Source organism: Lissotriton helveticus, chromosome 4_1 (genome assembly GCF_964261635.1).
Source record: "Lissotriton helveticus chromosome 4_1, aLisHel1.1, whole genome shotgun sequence".
Lineage (NCBI taxonomy): Eukaryota > Metazoa > Chordata > Amphibia > Caudata > Salamandridae > Lissotriton > Lissotriton helveticus.
The window spans coordinates 148,405,182-148,429,033 of record NC_136063.1 but is presented as its reverse complement, the minus strand read 5'-3'; positions in this window follow the sequence as shown (position 1 = coordinate 148,429,033).

The window sequence follows — 23,852 nt, the reverse complement described above, 5'->3', positions numbered from 1 at the left end:
GCGAGACCACATCTCCTCTGCCTTGAAAGCCCTGCATTGGTTACTGGTTGCCAGAAGATCCACGTTCAAGCTGCTTTGTATCACCCACAAAGCAATACATGGAATAGGACCGCTCTTCATCAGGAATAAAATCACCAAACACATTCAACAAAGGAACCTCTGCTCTAAAGGTGCACCTCGCCTCAAAATTCCACCATACGAGTAAAAAAACATGGGTGGCACATCCTTCTCTGTTCAAGCAGCCAAACTATGGAACTCTTTACCCCCCAACATAAGGTCCACTGACAACCACCTTATCTTCAGAAAACTACTCAAGATTTGGCTCTTCCCCACATAAGCACCATACGCAAACAGAAATTTACAGCATATCCCTCTGTATACAAGCATTTTTTTCACTATAGATATGTACCTATCTTTGTGTATTACTTTGTATAAACATGAAAAATAATTATGTTGTTGAGAGAAAATATAATAATAATAATAAATAAATAAAAATCATCTTTGGTCTACATGTACATACTTCCATTGTGCATCTATGTACCTTCCATGTACTTGGATCTGTGTGTCTGTTACTTTTCTCCTGAAAAAGCATATCCAATGCACCACCCTATTTCTCATCCTGTGCCTCTATCAAAATATTTAATCTACATATACTTATATCCTTTATGTATCTATATACTTTCAATGTAATTATGGATCTATATATTTATAACTGTCTTCTAATTTAGCATTTCGAATGCACTACCCTATTTCTCAGACTATACTTCGCTCACTATATCTTCTAGCCCAACCTTCTGACTGATCTCAAACTTCTTCTACTACTCCTTCCAATGTACTACCCTATCTCTCATCCTGTACATCTATCAATATATCCTCTACATCCACTCTCTCATTTATCCCAAACCCCAAATCCACTACTATGATCGCCAAAATAACCCTTTCTAGACTCTCTCTTACTCTACCCCTCCTTGCATCATCTGACACCTCTTTTACTATACCAATCCCCTAAAACAAACCTTTCTAAAATCTTCCATCTGAGTCTTCCCATCCAAACTCCTTTTTACTCATCCAAAAACCTCCTCCTACTGCTAAGACCTAGAAAAAAAAATCCTTCACTCTTTTATCCCTCCACTATCCTTTTCAATCGAAATTTACAGACTAACATGTTCACTTCTAAAATTCCATATTAAACTATACTAATATACTACCCAAATGACTGAATAATATATCCACTACTCAAATTACTTCATATTTTTTTACTATACTAATTTTCAACAGTAATCCTTTATGGTTTCCGGAGTGGCATGCTACTTGCCAGAAAAGCGATTCAACACCCATCAGGGGTAACAAGTGCTATACGAATGCAAATCTTTCTTCCCCTTTTATCCCTCCGCTATCCTTCTCACTCCAAGTAACTGACTAATATCCACCACTGAAATTACTTCATATTTCACCATATTAATTCACCACTAATCCTTTGTAGGCCTCATGAATAGCGTGCGTCAACAAGCGCTATATAAATACAAACCTTTGTCCTCCTCTATCCTTCTGCTATCATTCCAAATCCAATTAACTGACTAACCTATCCACCACTTAAAATCTACTTGCATGTTTCACTATACTAATTCAACACTAATCCTCTATGGGTCCCGGAGTAGCGTGCTACTCACCGAAAAACGCTTTGAAGCCTCGTCAGGGGTAGTAAGCGCTATATAAATGCAATTACAATACAATACCATATGTTATTTATTAACATAGACCTGAACGGCCTGTATGAGTCTTGCAGCACCCTCTGCACTACCCGCGTCATTCTCAGAGCACAGGTGGTTAAGGCACTAAAATGCGTGATTTAATGCATTTTAATGTGGAGATGGGAACCACCACATTAAAATGCTTTAGTCCAACCTGATGCGTGATAATTGGCAGGTTTGTATTAGGAATAGGTGGTAAAGGATGCTAATAGAGAAGAAAAAGGATACAGATAAGTTCCCAGACGAGAAAGTGAGTGAGGAGATAATAAAAAAATTAATTCAGCATGAAATGAGGAATTGTACACAGGAGACCTTTGAAAAGGTTATGAATAAAAGAAAGAAAAATATGGGTTCAGATAATGAATACTGGACGTTATCAGACGGAGATTGTGATAAAAATAAAACTATGAGGAAAGGTGCCCGACGGGCTCACCGTAAACGGGGCTATTTGGCGGAAATATTTTTGAAGAAGCCGTGGGGTGCGTGCGGGTGAGAGGGCAAGGATAGTGTAGTGCACAGGTAGAGAATGATAAAATAAGTTTAGAGCTGTCCTCTGCAAAAACAATTTTAATGGTTTAGGTAGTTCCAGCTAAATTAAAAGGTGTGTGGATGCCCTATGTGGATGTAATGTTCTTAGAGGGCTATTGCTGTGTAATGGGTCGACATGTTTCGTTCCCTTTTCGCTCCTAATGAGTCATATGGCACTTCATCAGGACCTCAGTGAATAAGTGGAACACTACTAGAGGTCTGGTTCCTAAAGTGTAGGGTGGTAACCAGACAACATAGAGTGACGCCCTAGTAGACTTATACTGGGCAGTTGAAGACCTGTAAGGGGGAGCAGGAGAGAAAAAAGACAAACAAAAATGGGAATTTTAAAATCTGAATGTATTTATTTGGTGTCACCCTCCACTTCTAAGGATAGTACAAAGAACCCTTATGAGGAACAGATGTTTTCACCTTATAATATACAACATCCAAGATGTGAAGAATGGTGGCCTTTCAAGCATGTTGGAAGTTTTATAAACAAAATTGATAAGGAATGCTTCAGAAAAAGAAGCAGGGGTCATTTTGAGAGCTGAGTGCTCAAGACCAGTAATTGAAGACAGGTCTGCCTCACTCCAAATCTGGATCCAGAATTAATAACTTGTTTGTTTAAAATGCAAATAAAATCCCCGTAAAGGATTAGAAAAATCCTTACAACAATGCAAGGGAAAATGCCTGGCTGTTGTAGGTCCATTGGCACAGATTATAGACATGGCAGAGGAGGTATATCTAAAAGAGTTTCCATTAGATCTGGATCACCTGAGGGGATGGAGACAGAGAGCTCTAGTGTCTTTGGGCAATGCAAATGCTGGCCATAATGCAGAGAAAAGAAAAGCTATTTTGATTAAAATGAATCCTAAATTAGGATACTTAGTGGGAATGGAAGTGAGTGTAAATCCTAAGGGATTACTATTTAGGGGGAAGTGGGTTAAGAGCTGAAACAAGTACATCTCTACCTTCGCAGCGTGTTTAGTGGAAGTGTTTCTGGAAGGGCCGGCAGAAGGGGACTTTCTCCTGACTGAGGTCCCATTTCAATTCTAGACATATGAGGTGGTGGAAGAGGCTACCAAGCTGAAGCATCCTTTTATCCTCAGAGAGGATGATATCAAAAAGGAAGAGTAAACAGAATTTAAGGCCAGGGAGGTTCTGTATTCCAAGATGAGTACATTGATTACTTTTGGTTCTTCCCAAGAAAACGTAGGTGGTCGACTAAAATATTTCACCAACGTATAGGAGAATATAATGCAAGACCCTTGGATATTGAAGACTATTCAGGGTTTAAGAACAGAATTCACAGAGATCCATTCAGTTCAAACAGCCAAGAGAGTTAGTTTTGAACAAAGAACAGCAATCCGTGGTGGAGGAAGATATAAAGAGCATCTTGAGAAAAGGAGCAATTGTACAGATGAAGGAGCAGGACAAGAGTTTTGTCGACAGGGCTTTAAATTTAACCCTGTGTCTACCTAGCAATACTACATTTGATGCTTGATTATTCAAAACTATGGTACAGCTGTGTAAGCCTGCACGACAAAGTTAGAAGCCCATTTTGTAACTTTACAATATTATATTTATTATAACATGCACCATTGCGGTCTGGGCGCGAAGCACCCGCTAAAGCTTCAGCGCAGCTATGTCATTGGTTTCTTTCTCCAGTTGCATCCATCCCATTCTTATGAACTCAAATCCCATTTGTTCAAGCAAACAGGCTATTCTTAATACTAATAACTCTTACCACTCACTTCCTTCCTTGCTCACAAGAATATCAGACCTTTCCCAGCATCCTAACTTTATTACATACCTGTCTCACAGGAGATTTTACACTCTGGATTTTAACCATTAAATCTATCTTATAAAATGTAACTATATAGCACACTTGTTTTGATGTAAAGTATCTGTATACATATTTGTCGTGGATGTCTATAGAAAATGTAAATAAATCTTCTTTGCTTGGGCACCAGGTATGGTTTTCTCCTGTGTTTTACACTTCTAAGGAGCTAATGTCCATATTTACAACAGATGGCTTTCAGTAAAATCAGAATGTGAAGTTTTTTCAATTGTGTTCAACTCTCTGGGCTAAATACAGTAAAGGAATATTTGAAATATAAAGTAGAGAGAATTGATTTTTACCCCTGAAGAGGGAACTACCCTGCGTCTTGTCACCAACAGTTCTAGGGAGACTGAAACTTTAGAGAGGAATTTTTACAAAGAATGGCAGAAGAGGGATGTACTAACAATGAGAAAGACATCCGGTTCCAGGGTTTGACCAGTAAAAAACGTTGTGTATTCTTTTGCCTGGATTTTCACTTCTTTCCCTTCCTTCTCTCACTTTTGTGATTTTCCTGCGATTAAAGAGCTACCGCTGATTATAATTACCCGTTTATACACCGTTTCGACCACAACATGAGTTTCCACTCACAACACCTGTGATAATACACCATTCAATAATATCAATTCTCTTTCTATTGACAAATCGTCCTGGTAAAACCTAGAGGACTTTATTCCTCCATGATCTACCGCATCCCAATTGGGCATATTGGGAATCAATCAACTTGTGATCCATGGGTAATACTGCATATCGATAGTACGAGTTGTGGTATCATTTTTATGCATCTTAATGCCATGTCCCTTTCTCATGAAATTTAAATGCATTTTTATCTGTTGTATTTTTTCCTCGGTTGGTAAATTCTGCATTTATCTCTGGAGAATGATAATTTACTCACTGGAGGGAATTTAATTTAGCTGCCTCTAATACTTAATTTGGGCAAAATAAAGCCTCAACAAATAGGGTTCATTTAAAATAAAATCTCCGACCCACCACCACAAGTTATACAGAGGACACAATTATATTATTTGATTTTTAGGTTGTGTTACAAAAGTGAAAAGACAGTCTGATTAAGGTAATAATACATTTGGTTATCTTTCATTTAGCTAGAACTGCTGACAGTGGCAACTTGCTATAACAGTGAAAGAAACTCCCAAATCTTTACTCTCAAACTTTTTTCCTGGCATGATGGATCAGCGAATTTACCGCTCGCTGTTGGTACCTGGTGTCGTAAGCAAGGTCGGCACAACCTTTTGAAAACGCAAATTTGGTTAATAATGGTTGGTTATAGAGATTATAAATGGCTAAAACTACGATTTTAAGCACTGAATTTATTACTAAAACATTGCACATGATGAAACATAAAATTGACACTAATGATCTTAAATCCATTCATGCAGAACCAGAAATTACAGGCCCGGGAGCTGATAAGGGCCAGCAAGTCAGGTGAGTGGAGGTACGCAATATTGAGCAGAGCAGCGCTTACCAAACTCTTTTAGAACCTGGACCCAATTCTTAGAACAACAAGCTTTCGCGATCAAACGACCTTTAATGGACATGAGGCAATTTGTGAATGTAACTAAGGCATCATGTGGTAGTGCATTGTCATTTACAGATGGAACATCGTCATAGAATGGTCAATAAATGTAAAAAAACTGTTTTACTGATAAAACTATACAACACACAAATGAAAATGTGTGGAAATCAGGTTTCTGTGGATATTTATCTTGATTTGGTTGGATGGTTTGATATGAATTCAGTCTACAGATATCAGAGGTATGGCAAAGTCCCTCTATAGACAAAGAAGTTTTAAGGAATGGGCATTTGCCCAGTACCCCCCACACCCCCAAAGTAGATGTATTTTATCATTATTTGACCTCCTTCTCTTCTGTTTATCTGTGTAAGCTTCTTTCCCTGTCTCTGATTCTCTATCCCCTTTGTCACCTGAAGAATTTGCGGGTCCCCACGTACATGTTTCAACTGCTTTTGAATGTTTCTGAAAGTTTAACATATCATTTTGTACTTTTTGGCACCATGTGGGCTTGGGTTAGAAGGAAATGGGTAATAAAATTCAAAGTTGTTCTGAAAAGGGGCCTTCAAAACAGGCCTTGCCCAAGACCCCTAAATCCTTAAGATGATACGGTCTATAGAACCTTGACATCCCCTTGTAAGGGGGCGCTCATACATATGTCCAAGAAAAATACTGCATCAAGAAAGAAAAAACAAATAGAAAACTCAAAAAGATAGACTATGCTCTACTGCTAAAGAGAGCGGAGGGCAACTGCTTCCCTTTTAGGCAGCCAGGACCCTCTCCAATTGCTTCTTCACGAGGTAAGCCTGCTTAGACTGACCAGATAATTAGTGTCACCGGAAAACCATATTTTCAGGCCTTGGTTTTCCTTGAATAAATTAGTGTGCTCTGGGAATAATAGTCTTGGATGAAGTAATTGGAAGAAAGTAGTAGAGAACAATTATACACAATGATTGATTTGGAAAAGGAAGGGTGTGACTAGAAAAGCAAAAATAACAAGCATTGGCAAAGCAAATAGGTTTCGCCTATGCGAGACCTATTGGTTTTGTCAATGTTTTTTAAAGCTGTTGCACAGCAGCGGGGGCTGTGCAACATGGCTTGGTACAAATAAAAACAACGCGATATGGCATGGCCAGCATTGGCGGCGTCACAAAGCTTTTTTGTTTATTTTAAGGCATGTTGCGCAGCAGCCTGCGTCGCTGTGAAACAACTTTCAAAAACATTGTGTAAAAAACCAGTGTGTAATATAAATGGTACTAATGTTAAGGGCTCATATACCTTTGGGTCGAGTTTGCGCTATATCAACATACAAAATAAAAGTAACAAGAGGGGAGGGGGCGATAGAGAGGATGTGTAGAGGTAGGTGGCAGGGCAGATGGATTAAAAAGAACAACAGTGAGGGGGTGCCGAAAAGTAAAAAAGAGTGCCTGAAGGAGTCTGCAGCCAGTGGAAGGACCCAGGCCAGAGGAAAGCTCCACTGCGCAGTGGCGTAACGAAACTTGAGGGGGCCCCCCTGCAAACTACATGGAAGGGGCCCCCTCCCATCCTCCGTGCCAGTCTAGAGCTCTCAGGCCAGCGACCCGCCATACTGCAGGGGATGCGGGCGATTGTTACGCCACTGTCACCAATCCAGCCGTTATAAGTGACACTGGATGGTGGAGTTAAAGGCTGGGCTTAGTCTGCCAGCAGGCTATCATAGGTGGTGGTCCATTCATTACAGGGTCCCTGCCATCAGTAGGGCGGGGTAGTTTGCCCAATTTTAGGTGGGTTTCCTGATGTAGACTCCTGTCATGATATACAACATCGGGCCCACTCATCGTTCAGTTTTGACAAAAGTGCATCCACTGCTCCTTCTCGTTTCCGTTTTAAAACATTAGACAAAGCGACAATGCAGTATTTCAAAAGCAGATGTAACTACAAAGAGCATATTTTGATAATACATTTTTATTAGTAGACAATAGCAATCTTAAGAGGCATTGCATAGCTTCATACACACTGTGACCCCAATTCCATCACAGTCTCTCTCTCTCTCTCTCTCGCTCTCTCTCTCTCTCTCTCTCTCTCTCTCTCTCAGTGAGTCAGTCTCTCTCTCTCTGTCATTCAGTCTCTCTGTCAGTCAGTCAGTCTCTCTCAGTCAGTCAGTCTGTCAGTCAGTCAGTCTGTCAGTCACTCTCTCTCTGTCAGTCAGTCGGTCTCTCTCTCTGTCAGTCTCTCTATCTCTCTCTTTCTGTCAGTCTCTCTCTGTCAGTCAGTCTCTCTCTCTCTCTCTCTTTCAGTCAGTTTCTCTTTCAGTCAGTCTCTCGGTCAGTCAGTATTCAGTCTCTGAGTCAGTCAGTCTCTACTCTCTCTCCACTCTATCTCTCTCTTTCCATTCTCTCTCTCAACTCTGTCCACTCTATCTCCACTGTCTCTCTCTCCACTCTCTCTCCACTATCTCTCTCTCTCCACTGTTTCTCTCTCCACTGTCTCTCTCTCCACTTTCTCTCTCTCTACTCTATCTCTACTCTATCTCCACTCTCTCTCTCTCTCTCTCTCTCTCCACACTCTCTCCACTCTCTCTCTCCCTTCCCTCTCTCTCTCCTCTCTCTCTCTCTCCACTCTCTCTCCTCTGTCTCTCCACTCTCTCACCACTCTCTCTCTTTCCACTCTCTCTCTCCACTCTCTCTCCACTCTCTCTCTCCACTCTCTCTCTCTTTACTCTCTCTCCACTCTCTCTCACTCCAATCTCTCTACTCTCTCCACTCTCTCTCCACTCTCTCTCCACTCTCTCTCTCTCTCCACTCTCTCTCTTCACTCTCTCTCCACTCTCTCTCCCCACACTCTCTCTCTCCAATCTCTCCACTCTCTCTCTCCACTCTCTCTCCACTCTCTCTCTCCACTCTCTCTCTCCACTCTCTCTCCACTGTCTCTCTCCACTCTCTCTCTCTCTCTCTCTCTCCCCACTCTCACTCTCTCCACTGTCTATCTCCACTCTCTCTCCACTCTCTCTCTCTCTCTACTCTCTCTCCACTCTCTCTCTCTCTCCACTGTCTCTACTCTCTCTCCACTCTCTCTCCACTCTCTCTCTCCATGCTCTCTCTCTACCCTCTCTCCACGCTCTCTCTGCTCTCTCCCTCCACTCTCTCTCTGCTCTCGCTCCACTCTCTCTCCACACTCTCTCTCTCCACTCTCTCTACTCTCTCTCTCTCCACTCTCTCTCTCCACTCTCTCCACTGTCTCCCTCCACTCTCTCTCTCCACTCTCTCTCCACTCTCTCTCCACCCTCTCTCTCTACTCTCTCTCTCTCCACTGTCTCGCTTCACTCTCGCTCCACTCTCTCTCACTCTCCTCTCTCACTCTACACTCGTCCCCCTCTCTCCACTCTCTCTCTCACTCCACTCTCTCTCTCCACTCTCGCCCACTCTCTCTCACAAAGCAGTGTGCGTTGCCATGGGCGTCTGCAGAAATGTTTCCGGGGGGTGGGGGGACAAATTTTTAACTTCATTACCATCTCCCTTGCACCCTTCTCCCGTCTGCCTTGCACCCTTCTCGCCCTCCCCCTTGCACCCTTCTCCCCCTCCCCCTTGCACCCTTCTCCACCTCCGCCTTGCACCCTTTTCTACCTTGCATCATTCTCCCCTCTGCCTTGCACCCTTCTCCTCTCTGCCTTGCACCCTTCTCCTCTCTGCCTTGCACCCTTCTCCCCTCTGCCTTGCACCCTTCTCCTCTCTGCCTTGCACCCTTCTCCTCTCTGCCTTGCACCCTTCTCCTCTCTGCCTTCCACCCTTCTCCCCTCTGCCTTGCACCCTTCTCTCCTCTACCTTGCACCCTTCTCCCACCCGCCTTGCACCCATCTCCCCTCTGCCTTGCAACCTTCTCCCCTCTGCCTTGCACCCTTCTCCCCTCTGCCTTGCACCCTTCTCCTCTCTGCCTTGCACCCTTCTCCTCTCTGCCTCGCACCCTTCTCCTCTCTGCCTTGCACCCTTCTCCTCTCTGCCTTCCACCCTTCTCCCCTCTGCCTTGCACCCTTCTCCCCTCTGCCTTGCACCCTTCTCTCCTCTACCTTGCACCCTTCTCCCATCCGCCTTGCACCCTTCTCCCCTCTGCCTTGCACCCTTCTCCCCTCTGCCTTGCACCCTTCTCTCCTCTACCGTGCACCCTTCTCCCATTCGCCTTGCACCCTTCTCCCCTCTGCCTTGCACCCTTCTCCCCTCTGCCTTGCACCCATCTCCTCTCTACCTTGCACCCTTCTCCTCTCTACCTTGCACCATTCTCCCCTCTGCCTTGCACCCTTCTCCCCTCTGCCTTTCACCCATCTCCTCTCTACCTTGCACCCTTCTCCTCTCTACCTTGCACCATTCTCCCCTCTGCCTTGCACCCTTCTCGGCCCCCCTTGCCCTCCCCCCCCCCCGCGGACGCCCACATGGATCTTCTAACAAGAGTGCTTACCTGAGGGCACCATTTTGCTGCCTCATCCCTTCTCATATGAGCTTTGCCCTGGAGAATGCTGTATCTGGGGCCCCCACCCCCATCCTTTGGGCGGGCTCTGACTGAAGAGAAACAATGTAAGTTGATACATTGTTTCTCTTCAGTCAGCGGGAGGGGCTCAGAGCAGGCTGCAACCTGCACCTGCTTTAGAGGGGGAGAGGCTTGCTTTAGAGCAAAGCAAGCCTCTCTCAGCGCTTACCGAAGAGCTGAGGGGGCCGGGGCCCACTTCATTTACTGAAGAGAGTGGGGCCGCCCCACACCGCGGGGGCTCCCGGGGCGATAGTTATGCCCCCGCTCCTACGGTACTCCTGTAGTATTCCTGTAGTACTCCTGTAATACTCCTGTAGAACTCGGGTGGTACTCCGATAGTACACCTGTAGTAATCCTATAGAACTCCTGCGCTACTCCTGTAGTATGCCTGTAGAACTCCTGTAGTACTCCTGTAGTATTGCTGTAGTATTCCTGTAGAACTCCAGTGGTACACCTGTAGTACTCCTATATAACTCCTGTAGTACGCCTGTAGAACTCCTGTAATTCTCATGTAATACTCCTGTAGTATTGCTGTAGTACTCCTGTAGTACTCCTGTATTACTCCTGTAGAACTCCGGTGGTACTCCGGTAGTACACCTGTAGTACTCCTATAGACCTCTGGTGGTATTCCGGTAGTACACCTTTAGTAATCCTGTAGTACACCTGTAGAACTCCTGTAATTCTCATGTAGTACTCCTGTAGTACTGCTGTAGTACTCTTGAATTACTCCTGTATGACTCCTGTAGTACATCTGTATTATTCCTGTAGGACTCCTGGGGTACTCCTTTAGTACTCCTGTATTACTCCTGTAGTACTCCTGTAGAACTCCAGTGGTACTCCGGTAGTACACCTGTAGTACTCCTGTTGTACGCCTGTGGAACTCCGGTAATTCTCCTTTAGTACTCCAGTAGTACTGCTGTAGTACTCCTGTATTACTCCTGTAGGACTCCTGGGCTACTCCTGTAGTACACCTTAAAATCCTGTGGTACTCCTGGAGAACTCAGAAAGGCTTTTGTGGAGGGGCCCCTATGAGCTCAGTGTGTTGTCAGTCTGTAATAGACACAACTGGGGCCGTTATGAGGGAGATGATTGCGAGGGCCCCGCGCTTCCGAGGAGGGGCCCCTTGATTCGCCAGGGTCCATCCAGACTAAGGCTTGACTTGTGGATTCACTGAAGAGTAAGTCCAGTCAGGTCTTCAGGATATCCACAATTACTACTTATAAAATGAATTCACACATGATTAATTTTAAATGAGATTATTTGCATATTTGATAGCCATCCTGAAAGTTTAACTGAAATATGCTCAATGTCCATTTGACTCCCGGAGCACGTTGACGTTTTGACTGCACAGTCCATGCCACATGAGGGGCAGCACAAGTCTCTGTGGCCCCTCATGTAGCTACCCAGGACACTTTTAATATGGCCCCCAGCGCCCTCGTAAAAACTGCCCTTTTATAGGCACAATGGTTTGCCTCATGTGCACATTTTTGTATTCCACAGCTTAACTGAGACTGAGGCCCCCCTGATCCACGACTGTACCCTCATAGAGCAGATTTCACCTGCTTCAAATGGGCCCCCACCCTCATCCTCTTTCCGGGCCTCGTGCTCTAACTGAAGAGAAACAATGTCACTTAAAACATTGTTTCCCTTCAGTCAGCGGGAGGGGGGCGAGGGGCTCCGAGCAGGCTGCAGCCTGCACCTGCTTCAGACGCAGAGGAGAGAGGCTTGCTTCAGCACAAAGCAAGCCTCTCTCAGAGGTCTCAGAAGAGCTGAGGGGAGTGGGGCCCCCCGCACCGCGGGGCCTGCGGGGGCGTTTGTTACGCCCCTGCCACTGCGGGGATGAAGTCTCAAGCCCAGGAGGAAGCTGGTGGAGAGGAGGAGGCGCAGACCAATAGGAAGCCAGGAAATGAGAGTGATGTGGGAGCCAGCCAATGGTAAGTAAAGAAGGAAACAAGAGTGACGTGGGGAGGCAACCAATGGTAAGTAAAGGAAAGTAATGGGTGGGTTCTAAGCTCCTTTTAAGATTTTTTTTCTTCACAAGAGATTTCGCAAACACAGCTCTGTGTATGGGAGACCTAAAAAACGAGAAAAGTGACATGGAGAGCCAAGTATGGGCTTCTTCTGCAGTGTATATTTAAAACCACATCACAGTGTACACCCTTGGAGTCAGGCGTGGAGTATGTGAGCCTCGGCTGTCCCGGATGGATGTTCAGTGTAAATCCCTGCTTACTGTGAACATGAGCTGTGCAGAGGTACCTTTGAGAGCCATGTGTTTGTCTACATGGAAAATGGCGGGTGGGAGCGCCAGCACAGATGGTGCACAACACAGCTTAAAACACTTGTTTACCCTTAGAGGTGCTATTAAGAAGGAATGTAACTACATGCAGTGAACAGTCCAAACCAGCCCAGGACCAGCCACAAAGCCATTAATACACCCCGGCATACCCGGCATTAGCCTGATTGAGTCTGCCCTGCCAGCAGTTTGTTGTATATGGTTGGATAACTTGTGGGTGTTCTTTTCCAAACACTGGGTGTGTTCCCTTTCCTAAAACAGGATACCTAGATCTATCTATCTATTTGACTGCTCCTAAGGAAGACACCAGTCATGTACCCAAAATGCACCTGGAATCTGTGCCCTGCCTCCCCTCAGCAGAGAAGGCCCAGCAGATTGACAAACCACAGAATGTGCTGACACATCCATCCACAATTCACCTCCATTGCTTATTGTGGCACGAGGGAGGCTCTCCCGGCTGTAGTGCCAGGCCTGGCAATGTGCCCCGGCGCTACCACAGAGTCCGCACTGGTTGCAGATGACAAAGCTGGAGCCATGGAAACCTACATCCGGCCCGCTCCTGGCCACTCACTGACTTGGCTCAGTTCCCAGTACTTCACCTGTGAATGGCTTGGAAGTACAGGGAACACCCAGGTGTGGCTGCACTCTCAGGTGTGTTTAAACACAAAACAGGGAAGCTGCCTGAGCACCACAGCTTTTTCGAAGGTCACAAATGGCCTGATTCGCAGCATTGGGCTGTTTGCAAACAAAAAAAAAGCATTTTTAAAAGTACAGAAGCCAAATTGCAATTCGATAACTTGTTTCTGAATAGTGGTTTGGGTTTGCAGTTCGGTATTTGGAAGGGGTGTTTATAGAGTATCCTTGTAAATACCAATTTGCAGCGGAATGTATTGATGTTTTGCGGCCGAATTCCGGTCTCAAATTAATAATATGTAACCACCGATTCAAAGTTGGTGATAATTCATTCATAAATGGTAAGGGATCTGAATGGAACCCCTTCACGTTTGAGAATTTAACACAAATATTTTTTAAGAGCAGGTAGTGGGCTATTTAAAACACATCCTGTTTTCCTTTAAGAAAAAAAGGTTGTATTTTAAAGAAAAAAATATTGTTTAATTAAAAAGCATTCACAAGCTTGGTTCACAAGGAACAGGTTCAATACTGATTTGTATCAGGTGGGCCTCTGTCTACGTTCCTGATTAAACAAATGAACAAGTTAAAACCTTTTTTATCAAATAAAGACACGGCGAAAACCAAACAAAGGCTTCGGAGACCCAACTCAGGACCCCCACACCCAATTCTCAGGCCAAGAATGCATTTATTTGGGGGTGTATCACCCCAAACAACCCTCCCCTGAAGCTACGTCCCTGACCACCATCACTGTGATGGCTGTGATTTCTAATGGGTCGCAAATTGCAACCTATCTTATTAATATTCATGAGGAAGTTTGATTTACAACTCACTAGGAATCAGTGTTTGAAAAATAAAACTTTAATACATTAGGAACTGCATTTTCCAAATTGTGATTCAGTAAGAATCGCAATTTAGAAATTGCAGTTCCTAATCTTGGCCCTAAGTCTCCGTGTGGGCAAGTGATTCTGATAACTTGTGTCCAGACAGATGCTGGTGTCTGAATGCCTACAATAATTACCAGTGGTTGATGAAGTCGGCAGGGAATCATTGATTGTGGTGAGGAGTAAATATCTGTCATTTATTACACCAGTTGTTTCTCAGGCTTGAAAAACAACAGGACCAGCCTGTGCATTTTGCAGCATAATTTCTACATAGGTTGGTTCTGAAGGAGCACTAATAAAATATTCCAGTTTGCTTTATCCCCCAGGCGGGTGTTAGGGGTGCACACTCTCAAAGAAAGCTTTGGGAACATTTTGTGACAATATTGCTTTGCATTTTTGACTACAGAGGTATGGATATTACAGCCAGTGAAAAAATGCGGGAAGACAATTTCACATAGCCTATCATTTTTCAAAATGTGTATGTCATCTTTCTTCACTTCCGCATGCGACCTAATCCACCATGCCCCATATGCTTATGAGGCCAAGAAGACTCTCAGTCATATAAACATGGCTAAGAATATACTTGAAATGCCCAGGATGAGGAACCCAAAAGTCAAACAAAACTCATAAACTCATAATCTCAAGCCACAGACAATCAGAACTAGACAACTAATATAGAGTTATGCATCAGTGTTACAGAGACTTTTGAACCCGGGCATTTCTACAGGATCACCCCAGGTTCTTACATTCATTTGTTGTACCCGTTTTTGTTGACTTTTGATTCTCTGCACACTTTACTCTTGCCAACGAGTGATAAAGTGCTTGTGCTCTCTAAACATGGTAAAATTGCCTACACCTGATTGGGTATTTTTTTTATTTACTTGTAAGTCCTAGAATATGGTGCTCATGGGGCCGGGTTCCTCTCTACAAATTTAGTCTGGAACCCTTGGTCAATGAACCTTTGTTGCCTGCTGAGAAGTGTAGAGGGAAAAAATAACTCAATAAGACAAACTCAATAACTTTAAAGAACCATGACTCTGAAGAATCACTGACTCAGTGGGTTTATTACAAAGGGAAAAATAATTCGACATACAGACACCTAAAGACGAGGTTGTAGAAATACATTGGACCTAATATATATCCAACTCAACGAGCAAGGTGGAAATGCTGAATCATAAAAAGAATGACAAATTCTAGTACCAAAACACAGTCAAAGATTGCCCCACATTGAGATCTGTCTTCATTTGGGGTGAATAAGTGATAAGCATTAGTATATCCCTACGGTACTACTACTGTGACATCCCTACTTAGCATTCCCCAGGCAAGATCAGGAAATGGTGTCAGCACGCGAAGACTTCCTAAGAAGTGCACTCATGTTGTATTGGTCAAGTAGCCAAAGCTACAGAGCTCGTTCTAAGATGCTCCTTCCGTCTCCATCGATCTCCTCACCGCCTCTCCTGACTCAACCCCCGGGGCACTGTCCCTAATTCAAAACACAAAACATGCCCACTGCTTGCATCTTTATCACCTCATTGGTGAATTTCCATTTAGTTTTGATACTACCAGCTCCTGGCTCTATGGCCTTGATTCCCAGGCCTCCTTCAGTGAGAAAGAACACCGTCTCCCAATGATCAGCATTCTTTGCATAAAAGTATCCTCTACTCCCTGGGCTTAACTCCTAAAACAAAATACGTTATTTTAACTAACACAGACGACTTTCTACACCTGCAACAGAAACGTTGAGAACATAACAAATCCAACATACACATAAAATTCATCTCTTTACCCCACTACAAGAGCCGTCAGGGAGGGTACATTTCAGGCCTACAGAAACGGCCAACATATGAATGAAGCACATAGTCCCTACAAGAATACATATAAATGAACATTTTACCTAAGCATTTTTAAATCATCATGTATATAATCACATCAATGCACAAATCATTATGCGCAGTCTATGAAATGTGAAATTTTATAGCTCAATTAACACATCCATGGGCAACTTAAATTTTATGCACGTTTAACTCTATGCATTACATTATGAATGAGCAATTTTGTTAATCGATTACAAATAATGCTAAAGGCTACATTATCCAAAACACAACTGTCACGTTATTTCTTTACATGGTACATAATAATTCTAACATTTCACGTTCACATGTTATTACCAAGTACATTTTAATGACCAAATGTTTACACAACAAAAGAGTAAATGTAGGTGCAGACTACTCATGATTATGATGCACCCCTACAAATGAAAGAGCACTGTCACACTCCATCAGTGCTATATGTCTGTAAATTAAATGCTACAATTGGGCTGCAGCATTCATTATGCCACCCACTAAAGAAGCTTGTAACACATCTCATGCCTTACACGGTAGCCTGCAGTGCAGTTTTAAACGGACATTTTTACCTGGCAAAATAGACCCTTTTGTCAGACCAAAACCTTCATTTTTTTATACCTGTAAGTCACACCTAAGATAGGCCCTAAAGGTTCACAGAGCAGGGTGCATAGTATTTAAAAAGTGTGACATGTGTGCTTACGTTTTATATGTCCCAGCGATGACAAATTCCTAAAGTTCTTTTTAACTGTGAAAAGGCTATCTCTACCATTGACTAACACTAAGTTACATTATTACACCCAATACATAATAATATCAGTTTGTGAGCAGATAGAGAAATGCTTCTTCCACTAATTTGAATTGCAATTTTAAATCCTCTTTTAATGGTCAAGTCAGATTTTTAGAAAGTTAACACAAGCAGACGATGGACGGAGTACTGAAACTTTTCAGAAACTCAGTCACAGATCTTGGTTGAATCCATCAACGCTCTTCAGCTCACTTCGCCACCTCAGTTCAGACCCAGCTGTCTGGAAATCAGTCTTGACCCTGTGCCTCATGGGAACTGTCCAGCCCGAACTGCCAAGCCAGGTCTTTCCTGAACCAGAAACAAGCATCCTGGGACCTGTTTCAGGGTAACACCCCTGGACTATTCCCATGAGGCAAAGGGTCAAGAATGATTTGCATATGGCTGGGTCTACACTGGGGCAGCGTGGTGAGCAAAAGAACGATGTATTTACACCAGAGCTTTTGACTGGGGGTGAATGTTTGATTTGCCCTGCATTCCATCTATCAACTGTGTGAATTTTAGAAAATTGGCATTTTCCTGCCTAAACCAAATGTGCCTTGCTGCCAGTGTCCAGTGTCACATGGCTGTGAATTGTTCTCCTGTGGTGTTTTGTGTATTCCTTCTAGACATGGGGACAGAAGGGGCCTGGGTGTGCAGGGAGTGGGTCTTTCTGACAGGATAGCTACAGTCAAATTGTGCCCTGTCTTTATTGCACTCCAAATGAGACTGCCAGCAGCACACACCTGACACCCGGCCTGTCCTTGCCTTTGCCACCCTATACAGTTTAGAGCCAACCCCAGGGGAAGGAGAAGAATTGACTAGAACTGGTTGGGGAGGAGGCCAGGACTGGCACTAGATATACATGTAGCAACTTCAGAACCTCTCATCAGGACATGCCTGGAACTGTTGGAGATTCAGAAGAAGGACTACCTTGCTATCTGAAGAAGGAAGACTGGACCAGCTTGCCTTGAACCCAGGATGTCCATAAGAGACACTAAGGGTGAATTGGCTGACCTCTTGTTTGAGCTACAGGGACACAATAAGCTTCCAGGTGCTTCCCTGCAACCGCATTGCTGACCAGTACTCCCTGTACCCACCTGAGCCCTGCTGCTGGCTTCTGCTGAAGTGAATCTTTAGCCCCAAGAGGTTCCCTCTAGGCCTTTGTTCCTTGGCTGGCATCAGAGTGTACTCATACTCTTTCAAATCTATAAAACCTGCACTCCAGGTGAAAATTCAGAAGCTGATGACTCCTCTCAACGGCAAGCAGCTCCTTGCATCAGCAACAGTCACTGCATCTCCCCCTATACGTGAAGTTCCAATGGTAACCTGCTATTTGCACTAAACAGAAACCTCCTGCATCTCCTGCCAACGCAAAGCTCCAGCTGAGGGTCTGCGCATGGATTTGGACATTGAGAAGGTAAACTCTTTACCAGGATGAACATGGTCCTTGTATGCGATCCGCACTCCATTGCAGTCAGCCTGAACTTGTCACTTTGACCTAGTCTAGCATAACCAGATAACCACAAGTAGCGCTTTGTGTTTTTCAGTACTATTTTCACCTAGAGTTTTAAAAATTAATAACTCCGGGCCCGATTCACAGAACTAACTTAAGACAAAATCCTAAACTTACTACTTTTGGTATTCACAGAAGTTAGGATTTTGTCTTAAGACAGAATTAAGTTAGGATTTTGTCTTAAGTTTGTCTTCAGTCTGTCTTAAGTTTGTCTTAAGACAAACTTAAGACAAAATCCTAACTTCTGTTAATACCACAAGTAGTAAGTTTAGGATTTTGTCTTAAGTTAGTTCTGTGAATCGGCCCAAATATTCCTACCTATTGAAATATTGTCGTTTTGGTGTCAATACATTTATTAAATGTTATTCTATTTTTCTAAATTGATTTGTGATTTGTCTTGTGCTATTTTCACTTTATTACTGTTTGAGTACTGCATAAATGCTTGACACGTTGTCTGTAAGTTTATCCTGACAACTTTTGCTTCAAGCTACCAGAGGACCAGGGGCATGTTTATTTAGTGACTTTTGTAGTTCATCCTGACAAGTATTATGTTTATTATTTGAGTGGGGCTTCCACCTCCTTCAACTTAAGACAGACTTAAGACAAACTTAAGACAGACTTAAGACAGACTTAAGACAGACTTAAGACAAACTTAAGACAAAATCCTAACTTAAGTCTGCCTTCTAGCTGTCTTAAGTCTGTCTTAAGTCTGTCTTAAGTTTGTCTTAAGTTGGTCTTAAGTCAAACTTATGACAAAATCCTAACTTCACTACTACAAAATTCCTTCTGTGAATACCAAAAGTAGTAAGTTTAGGATTTTGTCTTAAGTTAGTTCTGTGAATCGGGCCCGCTATCATGTGCTAATTTTATGTGAAGACAAAGCCTGACTTTTATGGCTTTTTATCATGAAATGCTATAGATGTCTACCATAATATAGTGATTTCCATGACCATTATGCCAACAATAGCCAGAATAATGTCAAGAATACTCGCAATATGTCATGGATGGATTGCTATTATGCCAGGGATAGCCAAAATGTAAATAGTTCCCACAGTATAGTTGACCCATGAAGCCAAGAGTGGTGCTACGCAAGCAGCTTCCCTATCTCCCCCACTCCTCCAGTGGTTGTAGTGCAGGCTCCACTTTAGAAGGGTGGGCAGGAGATGCTCTGGAATGTCCAGATGGCGAAAACAGAATTATGTGGGATGCTGGAGGTCCCATTGCACAGCAACTGAGCACCGGAACATGCCATGTAGGTAAGTGTGTTCCAGAACATTGCAGAATGCGATGGAAGGTGGAGCTTCAGTGAACATTATATGATGGTCATTGCTGATTGGCTACGCCAGTCAGCTGTGCACTGGAGTGAACTCCAGCTGCATCTAGTGAAATGCTGGTTCAGCTTGCTGTCTCTTTTGAAATGCATTGAACTGGTAGGATTCCAGCAGGGGCAAAGACTAACAATGGTATTAAAATGCTGTTCGGACTCTCCAAACGAGGGCTGCTTGTAAGCTGTGGAATTAAAGTGTGTTTAGTAAACCACCCCAGAGATGAGTGTGATGCACTTTCCTAATAACGCATGTCCACGATGGAAAGGAGCCAGTGAAGGTACTATTCTGTGGGGAGGCGTGACAACAATCTCCCATAGCAGCACCCAAAAGTTTCCCAGGTTGAGAATAAAAGACTGAGCAAGAAATTCCTGCAAAGCCAAGACAAGGCCTGGTGAGGGAGATCAGAGAGTGTCTTACTGACACTAAGAGAGGTGTATTTACCAACACCGGGTCAAAGTGTGGTGGAGCAGAGACCACGCGGCGTGTACAGCCAACGGGCAAGCAAGGAGCTAGCACCAAGACTCTCAACCAACACAGGCTTACAGTGAGTGATTTACAGGCATCATGTCAGCACCTCCTCAAGCGGCAGCACCCTCTGCCCAACAGCAGTGTACTCATCCTCCAATTACAGCATTACCGCCATTTAGTCAGCTGCCAGACTCTGCAACAGCCACACCGCGGTGGCATCAGTGGACTGAATGATTGTAGCATTATGTACGTGCCACCCGCAAGACAAACGACGCGGTCAAGAGGTCAATGATGTTACACATAGGTGATGAGCTGTGTGATTTATTTGAGAACTTACCTAACACAGGGTGGGATGATGATTTTCACGCAGCCGTAGCGACTCTGAATAGACCTTTCAACCCCCCAACTAAACCCTGATAATGAACGTTTTAAGCTTCAACAAGCACGACAGGCAGAAGGGGAGTCCGTGGACACATTCTAAAAGCAGCTGCGCAAGTTGGTGAGCAAGTGCAGAGGCATTGATAAGTTGGATGAAATTAGGGCGCAGTTAATTCAAGGGTGCCTCTCGTCCAACCCCTGCAAGCTCCTTTTGAGGCATCCTGGAATACCATTGGATGGCATCCTGATGCTCGCCCGCTTCCACGAACTAGCTGACAGTAGAGCTGAGGAAATGGAGTCCACCCTGGTCGCCCTTAATGGGTCCCCTAACAACACAAGCTGTAAAGATCAAGGAAGAGCAGGTGGAGGCAATACAGCGGCATCCAGTGAGACCCCGCGGGACATCCATTGCATAGAAGGGGTGTAGAAACTGTGGAACTGTACACCATCCACCAAGAGGGTGCCCAGCACAAGGAGAGCCATGCCTCTAGAGCAGCTGCCTTGATCACTTTGCAAAGGTGTGCCGTAGTTCTGGTACCGTGTCGGGGGAGCGCAAAAGGACGGTGAAGCGTGAACATTAGACCGTTGTCGCTGGAGGATGGAAAAGATGGCCAAACATTCACTGAAGAACACCACCAACACTAGCCAACAGGCGGATGAAGACAAACAGGACGAGATGTTCACCATTTCCTTCATGGGGCGAAACAATCAGAGGAGCAGATCACCACCATATATGTAGTTATCGACACCAAGATGTATATGCAATTTATATGCCTGCGTTTATTATATCCAGTATCATTATTTGTTTCTCTTCTCTCTCCGATGTAGATTACATAGGACAGACGTTTATCATCTTTGTTAATACTGACAAAGTAGCATAAACCTTTTTTGAATCTATATCCAATCTCTCACTTATCTGTGGGGAGATACAACAAGAGAAGCACATCTAATTGCTTCCTAGAGATACATCCTTTTGTTTCTAAGGTCTGAGCAAACTCAACTGCTGGGATACATAAGGTACATTACATTAGCTTTGCCCTTAATGATTATTGTTCATGTAACGAATATGAAATTATTTAATTATATTTGCTTATGATTTCAACTAGATTCGTCTGTTTTTAGTCCATCTCCATTTCTTCACCATCACTCCCAATGTTGTTTACACCTTGTGTGAAGTGAATAAGGTATTATTGTATATCTTTTTAGATCTGAAGATTTGATTACACAAACAGTATGTTTTGGGCCCACTCACTTCCTATGTCAATATTCATGTCTCCACCAGCTTGTTTCGTATCGCAGGTCCTGCTATCCACTTGGACCGTTGTTTCCAGTTGACATTTCTACATTTAGGTACCATCAAGTTGGTAAGAGCTATTATTTTAAAATTCTGACCCTCTGATTATTAAAAATGTATATCCAACGTCCATCCATGAGAGCACATTTTAATTATTTCTTATTGTATTTTTCTTTAAAAAGTTCTAAGCTCTTTTCACGATGATCATTATGCACTTATTTTGGTGTCGGATCTTCTTCTTGGGATTACTCACCTGTCTTTAGCGTATTATCAAGCCCATTATCGCCATTTTATCGGCAGTTTCCTGCCGATAAAACGCGATAATTTTAACACTGGTCCTTGATAATATGCCCCAGTATTTCTGGGCAAGTACTTAATCTCATTGCGTTGAATATGCAATTTAACCGGTGCTCAGGTATAGCTCTCTACCATCTTTGTAGCTCATTTTCTCAATGTTTTTAAATGGTTGTGGATTTGAACCAGATGCAGGGTAGTGGGTGCAAGGGCCCGAAGTTTGTCACGGAAACAAAGTGGATGAGACTTGCAGGGGGCGCAGGTGGCTGCATGCCCAAGGGGGCACTGGGATATTGTTGACCCCCCTTTCGATTTAGTACCTGGGGCACCGGTGTCTTTAAGTGGTCTTGTGACAGCAAGGAGCTTCAGGCGTACTGCAGACAGTCCTTGGGCAGTTAATAAGGTGAGGCTTCAAGTCCTAGCAGTGGCAGCCAGCTCATCTTTCTGTAAAGGTTCCATGACTGCAGGATGCCAGGCCATGTAAAGAATGAGCCTTATTTGATATTCCTTTTTAAAGCAAGAGCCTTTGCACCGCGTTGAAGCGTTACAGTTGATACTGCTCTTTTAAGTCTCTTGGCTTGGTGTTCAGTTAATGACTATCTAGTTAAGGATAGAAGGGACAAGTTGCCTAGTATCTGATTTAGTACCCCTTTTGAGTTGATACTCGGTCATGCACAGCTTGGTGCAGTTAGGCGGGACGAGTGGCTGAATTCCCGGTAGTTTATCCTTTGAAGTGGTGTTTTGTCTCTGGCACATGAGAGTAGACTGGCATGCTTTTATGGCCCCTTTATTGTAATAACTTCGCCACATGCTTAAAATTGGACTGAATACTGTGCCATCTGGAGAACGGCGGTTTCGCGGGAAAAGCTCGAGTTTAGGGGTAATGGTAAATGTAAATGTCATGGTACTTATAGAGCGCACTGTCACCAGACGGTCACCTTGCGGTGTTGCCTATTCGGCTTCCTGGCACTGATACTCATACCACTGTGGAACCCCTCCTGGCTTTCCCTGTGAAGTGTCTACTCCTGGGCACCCCCAGGGTGAAGCCAGGCATCCTTAGCGCTGTTGGGGCCGGTGTGGAAGCTAAGCAAGCTATTGCCCAGAGTTGCAGCGTGGGGCCCGTGATTAGAATAGGCACCGAGGCGAGAATTAACAGGTCCGAGGAAATTGAGCCCGAGACCCCGCTGAGGCGGGAATCGAACCCTGGTCCCTGGTCAGAACTCTGCATCAGGGTCTGCCACTCTAACCATTGAGCCACACTCCTCCACAATGGTGCAGCTGTTATGGGCAAACCTTCATTAGGATGTTTGTCTAATTATTTTCACTTGGGTCCATGCAGTTTCTTTGACTCGACAGGTACAATACCTGGGGAGGTGACCTGAGAGTGATTTTGACATGGCATTGTGTGGATGGTGGGCCCTGTGCGACGACACTAGCTGGGTGGGCTTAGGCATATATGGGTGTGTCTTAGAACCAATGTACATTTAGTGCACAGGCAAACTGCAGCTGCATCCCTTTGACTTGAATTAATAATGGGGCATACGAATGTACAGGCACAAACTCTCATGCCGCGTGCCACGGGGGCAGCGCGCTGGGAGAGGGGGATGCTGTTTATTTAATTCTGTTGACCGGATACTCTGCTGCTTGACCAACTAAGTTTTTGTGCCACCATGGGTGATCACACTTTGTCTTCATTTATTTGATGGAAGGAATGCTGCCACTGTACATATGGATCAAAATGTGCATCTGCTGTGGCCAGGATTGCCCGGCGAGAAGGGGTAAATCTTTCTCACAGTTGGGGATATGACTTGTGATCAGGAGGTGGAAGGACTGTTTTCAGACCCTCATTAATTTTAAATAACATAAGGGTCAACAAACTCACATCGCAAAAGCCCCTAGAGATGTAGTAGAGCGCACAATAGTCCCCTATTTTCTGCTCTTCCCAGGTTCTCATAAAGGCACCGTACGGCTTCCTGCTTTAAATCCGGAGGTTTCTTT